Below are 10,197 nucleotides of genomic sequence, written 5' to 3'. Positions count from 1 at the left end.
ATAGTAAATTTTGTAACCCCAGTAAATTCACTGCCATCTGTCGACACACTTTAAAACTAAAAATGAAGATTTATAAAAATACGATAAAATGTATTTAAAAATGGATAAATAATTTTTTTTATTTGCATTAATTATTTTTATGATTTTGACCCATGTTCTTTCACTGATATGCGTTAAAATTGTTAAATATCGTTTGTTAAATATTGAGGGTTTCGTTTGTTATTTATAATTTTCGTCGTTTTGTGTCGACTTTTTATATCGATAAATTATGCATATGCCCTGTGTGAAAAAATTATCACGAAATTGCCAAATAGATAAAAGTAAATAAATATACCAAAATATACTGAGGCGAACGACGACGAGTATCGAGTATGTAAACAGAGGGCTCACCGAGAACACCGATGTTCCCAAATTTCGGACATCTTTCTCTTTTACTCAAATTAAGGCGTAATTGGAGTCACAGAGATAGTTGCTCGAAATTTACGATTTTCGCGGTTATTGCCTAGTCCACTCGCTATTCGGCTAGCCACTCGTATAGGTACGCATAACTAAATACAGATTTTGTATCGTGGATAAGCCACACGCACGATAACAATCTTGTATGTACAGTAAGCCAAGAAAGTGGTCTACCACTTTTCGACTACATATATCACTATCCAAATGAAGACGAAAGACTTTCTTGGCTGACTACATGAAACTGGCAGCGTCATATATCTAATTCTTAATAACATGAGAATTTATGCATGTACTTACCTAATGTAGCATCCATATCATTTGAAGTCCACCACTCAGAATCTTCTAAGTTGCTACTTATCTTATGTACCAAATGGGAAATGAAAGAAAACGTTTGTGTTATATAATTTTGCAGTGTTTTAAGCATATCTGTGACTTTTTCAAAACCAATTTCGCCTATTTACACGATGAATCCATTTTTTTTAAATCCTCGTCTGGAAATCTAAAATAAAACGTTGAGTTTTGCCAGATAGGTTTGCCAACGGGATCAATATCTAAGGAAAGTTAATCAATGCAAAAGCTATTAATGTCGATTTGTTCCGAGGTCGATATATAAAAACACACATTACTATGCGAAAAAACATAACCTTTCATAGTTCGCAGAAAATTTCGAAAATATAATTATGCAAAAATCTATACAGAATTGAATTGAATTGGTGTTAGTTTTTTTTTATGAAATAGGAGGCAAACGAGCAGACGGATCACCTGATGGTAAGCGATTACCGCCGCCCATTTACACCCGCAACACCAGAGGGGTTGTAAGTGCGTTGCCGGACTTTAAGATGGGAGTACGCTCTTTTCTTGAAGGTTCATTCCACACTTTAGGTGTGCGAGACAGGAAGTTTCTAGAGAAACGCACAGTTGAGGACTGCCAACCATCTAAGTGGTGAGACGTGAGACTGGTGAGGATGGTAATGTTGTCGCGTAGGGCGATGGCGAAAAGAAGCGGCAGAGATTAATCCGAACAATTCCTCGGAGCACTCCCCGTTATACACGCGATAGAAAATGCAGAGCGAGGCCACATCTCTACGCAGCGCCAAGGAGTCAAGCCGTTCCGAAATACGCTGGCACTCGGCAATTCGAGTCGCTCTTCGTTGGATGCGGCCCAGAGAGAGAAGCTGGTATTGGGGTGCCCCTAGTTACATAAACTACTGATATTGTAGGGTTCCGTATCCAAAGGGTAAAAACTCTAAACTAAGACTCCGCTGTCCGTCTGTCTCCAGGCTGTATCTCATTAACCGTGATAGCTAGACAGTTGAAATTTTCACAGATGATGTATTTCTGTTGCCGCTATAACAACAAATACTAAAAAGTACGGAACCCTCGGTGCGCGAGTCCGACTCGCACTTGGTCGGTTTTTTCTATGTTCAGGTTATTAGGTTGTAACATAGCAAACCTGCATAGTGCAGCCACCGCGCGCACTGGCCTGTTGTAAAAAAAACTAAGCGATTTGCCCGTCTTGTTTTTTCTGATCAATTTTCTCTCGGAATTTTGTTGCAAATAGCGCAACTTATATTTATTTAATGTGACTCAAATTTATAATTTGTGTTAAAAGTACTAATACGATTGTTATACGAAGGCTGCGTCTAATGCAGGTAAAATTTGTATATATAGTATTAAGTTTATGTTTAAATGAAAACTAATCCAAGTCTTATTTGTACGTCACTGGTTCTTGTAACTTAATGAGGCTTGGGTTAGGTTCTAACCCGAAAACTACGAACGCACGATTGTTGCAGCCCTTTCTTTTGGTTTAAAACTGAAGACGCATGATAGAAGCTACTTATTTTCTGGATATTCGCTCCTGAAGTTTTTATCTGCTTGCGCCTGGTGAGCCCGCGTAGCCCGCAGTTGTACCCGCTGCCGGAATTCATCGTTCGGCTCGACGAAGATTGGAATGAACGTTAAGGTCAGTGACAATATTTTATTGGTTTTGCCTCGTGTACTGACAGAATTAGTTTAATTTATTGTACATATTTTTACTATTATATTGTTGTTGTATTGTATAAGAACCTAGTTTTCATTTTCTACCGCTCTAGTTAGCCGGCCGGCTACAAGGTCCTGTAAATGAATATCATCAAAATTTAACGAAAAACCGATGAAAGGTTACCGGTTCGTGCGTATTTTGTTTTCTTCCTGTATGAGATTTACAGCCCTCGGTCACACAAATGGCCAGTGGCGGCAGTGACCCGATAGGCGGGTTCTCTATTCGTAGTCGCTGTTTTTTATATACGAGATTTTGCATGTTATCGGCTACGCTCGTAGCGCGTAGCACGCTGACGCTGGCACTGAATGTGATAAGGCAGCGTCTTACGTAGGCGAATAACTCTTGAACGCGACGCGATACGCCGCGTCACGACGCGGCGGCCCAGGTGGCGGACGACGTGGTGGCCAAGCGAATTAACCGCGAATGCGAAGCGGCGCGGGCGCGACGCGGCGAGGAAGAAATAAAAACGGCAAAAAAATCACGTTAGTTGTATGGGAGCCCCACTTAAATATTTATTTTATTATATTTTTAGTATTTGTTGTTATAGCGGCAACAGAAATACATCATCTGTGAAAATTTCAACTGTCTAGCTATCACGGTTCATAAGATACAGCTTGGTGACAGACAGACAGACGGACAGATGAAGTCTTAGTAATAGGGTCCCGTTTTTACCCTTTGGGTATGGAACCCTAAAAATGTAATAATAATAAATAATTACTTTTTCGAGTCATTATCACAGCGAACTCATAATAGTCGTAAGTGCCATCCTTTATGTCAATTTCCGTGCATTTGAATATTTTTTTATTTATTTTCCCTATAGATTACAGTCAAACAGGAATATGCCACGTGTAGATGCGTACGCGCCGTCGTTAGCCCACTACCTTTGATGTGCGGATGAAAAACCGACACCGTGGCCATCCCATCGCCATCCCGCCGCGCCGCGCCATAAGGTATCCGACACCACTACCACTATTACTACGCTGGCCCATCTTAGTGGGCCAGTATGATGGCCCATCGTATAGAGACTATAGAGGAGCCATAACAACGGTTTGTTTCATCCGCGCCGCGTCTCTTTTTTGCATTTTCATAAAGATACTACAGGTAGGTACTACAGATGTAGGGCATAATTGTTTTCCATCGTATATTCTCGGAAACGTTCGTATTTATCATGCTACTTCAGTCAACCTCAGTACTTCTGTACAAAACAGAGACTTACTGAAATAGCAAGACACGTTCGTACGTTTCCGTGAAAATACGATGGAAAATCATTATGCACTAAAGTACCTAGTTTTCGGAAGTATCAAGTGTGTTCTGTGAAACTAATATTAGAGTAGATATTTTATTTTGACGAGCTTTTACCTTCTATGTAGACGGTCTGTATGTACAGCAGGTTAGGTACCTACAGTTTTACGATTTGTCGCGGTCATTTAAACATTTATTACATTTTAAAAGTCAAGTTATAATTTACGCAGTGTTGATACGTTATAATAGAAGTAAGATAAATTTCTAGTCGTTTCGCTCGGTTTTCATCGTCGTCGGAGCCCCATTATTTTCTTATCTACATTTCGGCCCCTTTCCTTTATAATCCCTCTTATCGCCGTCTACTTCATAAAAGCCAAGGACTTCAAATTTAAAGCCATTATTCCGTTAGATGAACAACTGAAAGCAAGTCGTAAAAAGTTTATTTTTTCAGAGTTTTTCCTTATCAATAATGAAATGATAATAACAAGTTCGCTCCGTCGTTATGAGCACTTGAGCAGTCATATTAATTTAAATGTTGGTAAGTAATTGTAGCTTCCGCCGCAGATATTTTCCGGTCTTGCTTTAATCGCCTTGTACCTCGTAACACCTATTATTAAGTCTTCTCCATTTCAAAAGTAATCAAAACTTTCTAAAAAAATATTGAAAAAGTAGCCATAAAGTATCCAGGGTCCTAATTAATATAATGGGTAATAACCGACTTTTTGGTATCTATTACTTGTGATACATAGACATCTAGTGTCTAGTGTAGGGTTGCCATGCTATAACTATGGGGACGTTGACCGGGACATTTGAAGAAAAATCGGCCAAGTGCGAGTCGGACTCGCGCCCCATGGGTTCCGTAATGGCCCATTTTTTTTTCTTAAGAATGACTGAGCCGTCATGAGTAGACTTACGCTTGACCTTTTTTAAAGGATTTCCTATAACTAGTGGCAATATCGGGAACTAAGAAAATATCGAGTTTGATAACTAAATATTTGTACGCTCTCGAAATAGAAACCGGAGTTTCCAACGGTATTTATCTTGAAATAATAGGACTTCTAATGGGAATCTAATCAGAAGAGACTATGCTTTTATAAGCACTTAAGCTTTTTTGTTATCAAAGTCGACAAGAAACTGCCGCTGGTCAGCTACTATAAGAACAGATGGCGGCTCACCCTGCAGCCATACGAGCATGAGCACTCACTTAGGCGTGAGGCATTAATTTCGTCATAACAGTCGTTTGCCTAATCGCCTGGCACGCAGTAATATCGCTAAAAGCCACCATTCACGTTCCCCTGCGTCGCTGTGAACGTTCTCGTCGTTACCGGAGACTTTTTCTAAACGAAATGAAATGAAAATTAGGGTGCGAGATTTTGAATTTCAAATCGGGCGAAAATTGGCGGTAGCACAAGTGGCCTAATAAAGAGCTTGGTGTTAACTTGGTAGTTTGAGAACTTGCTCGTATTTTCTTTGGTGATTTTTAGGGTTGCGTATCGTACTTACCCGAAGGTTGCCAAATGGAACCTATTACTAAACCTATGTGATCCGTAAGTCCATAAATCGTACCTGTTATTGTTACAGGTAAAAATATTCCTCCCGCCGGTGCTATATTAAGGTAAGCTGCAACCTTTGAAGTTTATGTTCAATATAGTTAGTTACTGATGCATTTCGGCTTCCATCTTAGCTAAGTAGTTATTTACCTCATTTGGAGACTTCTACCAACCGTCATTTAAACTCTAATCGAATCTCGTGTGCTTTTCGTCCAAGTTCCCTCTTGCGTCCTTCGGTTCGCGGTATTCACTCAAGAATTTTTAAAAGTGTGTGTGTAGATATAGGTACTATACTATCGTATTGCTATGATTAGGTCGCGTATACATAGGTTACCTTTTGTGGGCACATTAAGTTTGTCCCATCCATATTTCATTTCCACTGTAAAAGTCAGCGAGAACATCAACTCACGAATGTTTGCGCTCAGACTGAAACGGAAATTGTAATATCAATTTTAAACAGTAGTCCTCGCTTCATCAGTCTTAATTTTCTGCGTCGCAATCTCGCCGCTTCCGGATGCACATAAACAGTAAATTATAGGCGGATTTGTTCGCTGAGCTGAACCAATGCTCCTGAAATGGACTAGCTTTACGATCTCGTCTGCGAGCTCCGAATTTCAATGACGAAATAAGACTGAATGAGTGAAATATGAGGGTACCTAAATGCGAGGTTACGGATCAATATCATCTTATGTGGGACGTTAGGTATGTTCAGTGTTAGATTTCCTGTGTTAGGAATTCGATTTCGAGTTGAATCGGTGCTGGAGCACGCCTATTGTGTTGATGGCGAACTTATATCCTGTATGGGCGCAAGTTCTAGGCAACTATGTCAGTGTTATTTGCAATTGTAATACTCAGCACATCGAAATCATCGTACTACCGAAAGTACTTAGATAAAGTGGAATGTTAATAATATTGGTTTGGTTTTCGAACGAGGTAGAAACTAATAACAAGTGAGCCGAAACTATAATAACCTTTTCACTGCAGGTAATTCATTAACTTGCAATGTTTGTACATTCCATACCTTAATTATCTATTTGCTTACGTTTAGCTCAAATGTTAATAGTTATATACCTACAGCGTTTATTTTTGATACGACCCAAATTTGAGTACTAAAGTTTTTTATTTTATTTTATTTATTTATTGGAAACAATGTAAGTTTACAGTTTAAAACCAATTCACTTACATGCTAGGAGTACAGATATGAGTAGGAACATGGAAACTAATTAAAACTAACCTCAACATAAATACTTATAAAAACATGCGCATAAAAATGTCAAAACAAATTCTAATTTCAAATTTACTTACACGCTAGGAAACAAAAAAAATCGGGTATAATATTAAACAATGTCAATAAAATATACAACATACAAAATAAAATGTCATGACAGTCAATTAAAATTATAAAAATTCAAAATGCTAGGCAAGCAGTTCTGCACAAATGTGCTAAACGATCGGCGAACATGTCAGCGTCTACATACTGAGTGAGCATTAAATGGAGCAATGATAAAGCACGCGTGGTAGGTGCGTGCCTCGCGTAACACGTGCGAGCGGCCGGCCGCAGCAATACACACGGGCCACACGGCCGGCGACGCGGTGCGACCGCCCCGTCTACGATATGCGATAAACGCAGCGTTAAACGCATGCGTTAACGATATGTATGAAAAATGACAATGTGTTTACCGCGAAAAACTATATAGTGTCATTAGATTGTCTAATGTAAAATGTCATTTTTCAACAACCGCGCGCTTTAAAAAAAAACGGCTTTTATTTTCCTTATAAAATTATTCGGCATGCAATGTATTAATTTTGTTTTTATTCAAAATATCGCACTTACTGACGCGACTTCACAACAATCACAACTGTCGCAAGTGATGACTATGTGCTAAATATATTTAGTTAATGTAGTTTTAAGGATAATTGCCATACTCTGACAGGGTGCCATGTGATCTTTTTCCATTGTAACATCTATTGTATTGTACCATGGTTTGCAATAAACGATATACTGTACTAGTATATATACATTGCCGCTTAAATTCTTTTCAAACTTTAAACGAATTCTGTTAGTAAAGGTTATATTTAAAATTCGTTTTAAAATCGTTTCATAGCATTAAAACCTGCGCCTCGTTTCAATTTGCGGTTATATTAAAGTAATATAAGTTTGTATGGTGTTGGTGATGCAATATTATATTTATATTAAACGATATTGTAAAAGAACTGAAGGTGGCTTAGAAACTCTTTAACAACAAGACAACGCAACCCGAGGTTAGGCTCAATAAAACCACTTAGCGCCTCTTGCACCATCCCACCAACCCGGGACACTGGGTTAACGGTTTAACCGGTTAACCCCGGGTTAGTGGGTTGGTGCAAGTGGCGCTTCGATAGATAACAATGCAAATAAAATTATTGTAGGCAAAATCTGCAAGTGGTTAATTCTTTATCTATAAACTTAAACCTGCTTAAAAAGTGCTTAATTTATTACTAATGCCGATGTATGCATTTGAGGCATCTCTTTCGTCAGGCATTCATTCGTATATATCTGATTACATTTATTTATTAGGAAATCTAATTACCTATACATATATGTAAATCTCGGTGGCACCGACAAATATATGTAGGTATACGTACATAGGTATATATCTACATTTATGTTACTGATGGTTTGCTGCACTTGGCCCTTAATATCACATGTCGTTATGTAACTTACAAGCCTTACAACATTGTAGTCTGAAGAGATAGTTTCGAGTGGTGTTAGATATAACAGTTAGAATAGTTGTATTAGATATACGCACACTTTGTCTCATCCCTAGTTTCCCGCAACGGATAGATCACTTTCGTTAATGCCACTTTGAATTGGCTTTTATACCTACTTACACGTGTTAACTTTGTCAACAACAAAGTATTTATTTGTACGTGCTTGTAATCTAGTTATCAAACCAGCTGAGTAACAATAAGTAGACGTATCTCGGCCGTGTAAAAGGTAAAGGGTCGGTGTCATGGGTCGAATTACCTACAGAAACGGTCGGGTGTAACAAAGGAAAGTTTATAAGAGGTGTTACTGCTAGGCGCAGTGTCACGATTATGGGCTTATCTGCACATAGCTTTACCTTAGTTGTTGGTATTGTTGGAAAATCTGCTGCTGGAAAATTACTGCCATTACATAAGTGTGAACAAACACACTATCTTTGCATGGCCTTGTGGGACACTTGGAAACATACTTTGATAATTTATCGGAGTTACCCAAAAACGGCGCAGTACTTTTGCTACCCGTAAGATGTTCGTTCGGTTTTTTAGGGTTCCGTACCCAAAGGGTAAAAACGGGACCCTATTATTAAGACTCCTCAGTCCATCTGTCTGTCTGTCCGTCTGTCTGTCACCAGGTTATCTCATAAACCGTGTTGAAAAAATTTTCACAGATCATGTACCTATTTCTGTTGCCGCTATAACAACACATACTAAAAAGTACGGAACCCTCGGTGGGCGAATCCGACTCGCAATTGTCCCGTTTTTTTGACTGTGTTATGGCTGTAACTTAAACCTATGCATGGTTTCGAGTTTGGGGTTTACTCTAGGCCTGCAATAGGTCTCTCATTAAAATTGTATCCTAATTATCAGCTTATCTTATAATGTCCGTATATTGCAGACATTTATGTTAAACAATAAGTAATATAATGCCAAATAGCACGTAAGGTTTATCTGTTAGTGCTGTTTGATTGATATAAATAAATAAACTAAATAAATATACAGGCCAATTCTAAAGATCTGTCGTGCGTCTCACTTGCGCCAGTACATGTAGGTACACGGACAAGTACGAGCATAATACACGCTGAATGTCATTATTAAGATGTCATTCTGATGTCAGTGTACGTTCAAATTGGCCTGTCAATAGATCGACTCGTACCTATTATACCGTATGATGACTATGATGAGAAACATGTATATTACTTTCACAGAAAAATAATCTTCTTTAGAAAAATAGGTAAATATACTTTTTCACCGCGACAAGTTTCAGCGCCTTGAAACTATACAATATGTAACATAACATAATAGTTCAGTTGAGTGAATTTCTAAAAGAATACACTGTAAGCACAATCCTACCGTTGATTTCCAAGAAACGAACAAGGAAGCATTTTACTCCTTAAAATGATTGTTCATTCTTTAACCAGTGTTTAACGACGATTGTGGCAGATCATCGTAAACATTACAAAAGTATATTATGAGAGTTTTGTAAGTATATATCATACTAGAATCCACGTCATAATTTAATACCTCTTACCGATATTTTCCAGCAGGATTCTCTCACCGATACACGTTTAACATAATCGCATAAAATCAAATTAGCATTACAACCATACTATGTGTACCAATTACAAGTAAATGGAATTTAGCGTTTAAACATGAAAGCGTTTGAAATACCTCGGTGCGTGCATAATAATATATCGCGGTGTTTATTGCGGAATATTTTCATAGGAAGCGCCTAGTCGGCGACATTGTTAGAATTTTCAAACGGGTTAATATCAAGAGGGCGGAATGTTTAATTACCGCCGTGACACTCGGCGGAGACAGTCGGCTCACGGCATTGATTCTCACAAGTTCGAGCGTTTACCCTTGGATGAACCAGTATATGTGAACCCACAGTGTGCTTACACCTGGATAGCTGCTCATCAGTGCTTTCCTTGTTGCGTCCTAAATAAAGGGCGGGGTCCGCTCCGAAAGCCATATTCCCTATTTGATCTTTCGATGTGTGAAAACTAGATCGGTTTTTTACAAATCCTTCAACAGTGGGTAGTGGCTTATCTAACAATATGTATTGCGGCTATTAGTAATAAAAAATCGGCCAAGTGCGGGTCGGACTCGCGCACGAAGGGTTCCGTACCATTACGGAAAAAAACAGCAAAAAAAACACGTTTA

The sequence above is a fragment of the Cydia strobilella genome, chromosome 3 (assembly GCF_947568885.1).
Source record: "Cydia strobilella chromosome 3, ilCydStro3.1, whole genome shotgun sequence".
In the NCBI taxonomy this organism is placed as follows: Eukaryota; Metazoa; Arthropoda; class Insecta; order Lepidoptera; family Tortricidae; genus Cydia; species Cydia strobilella.
This window is presented reverse-complemented; position numbering follows the sequence as displayed.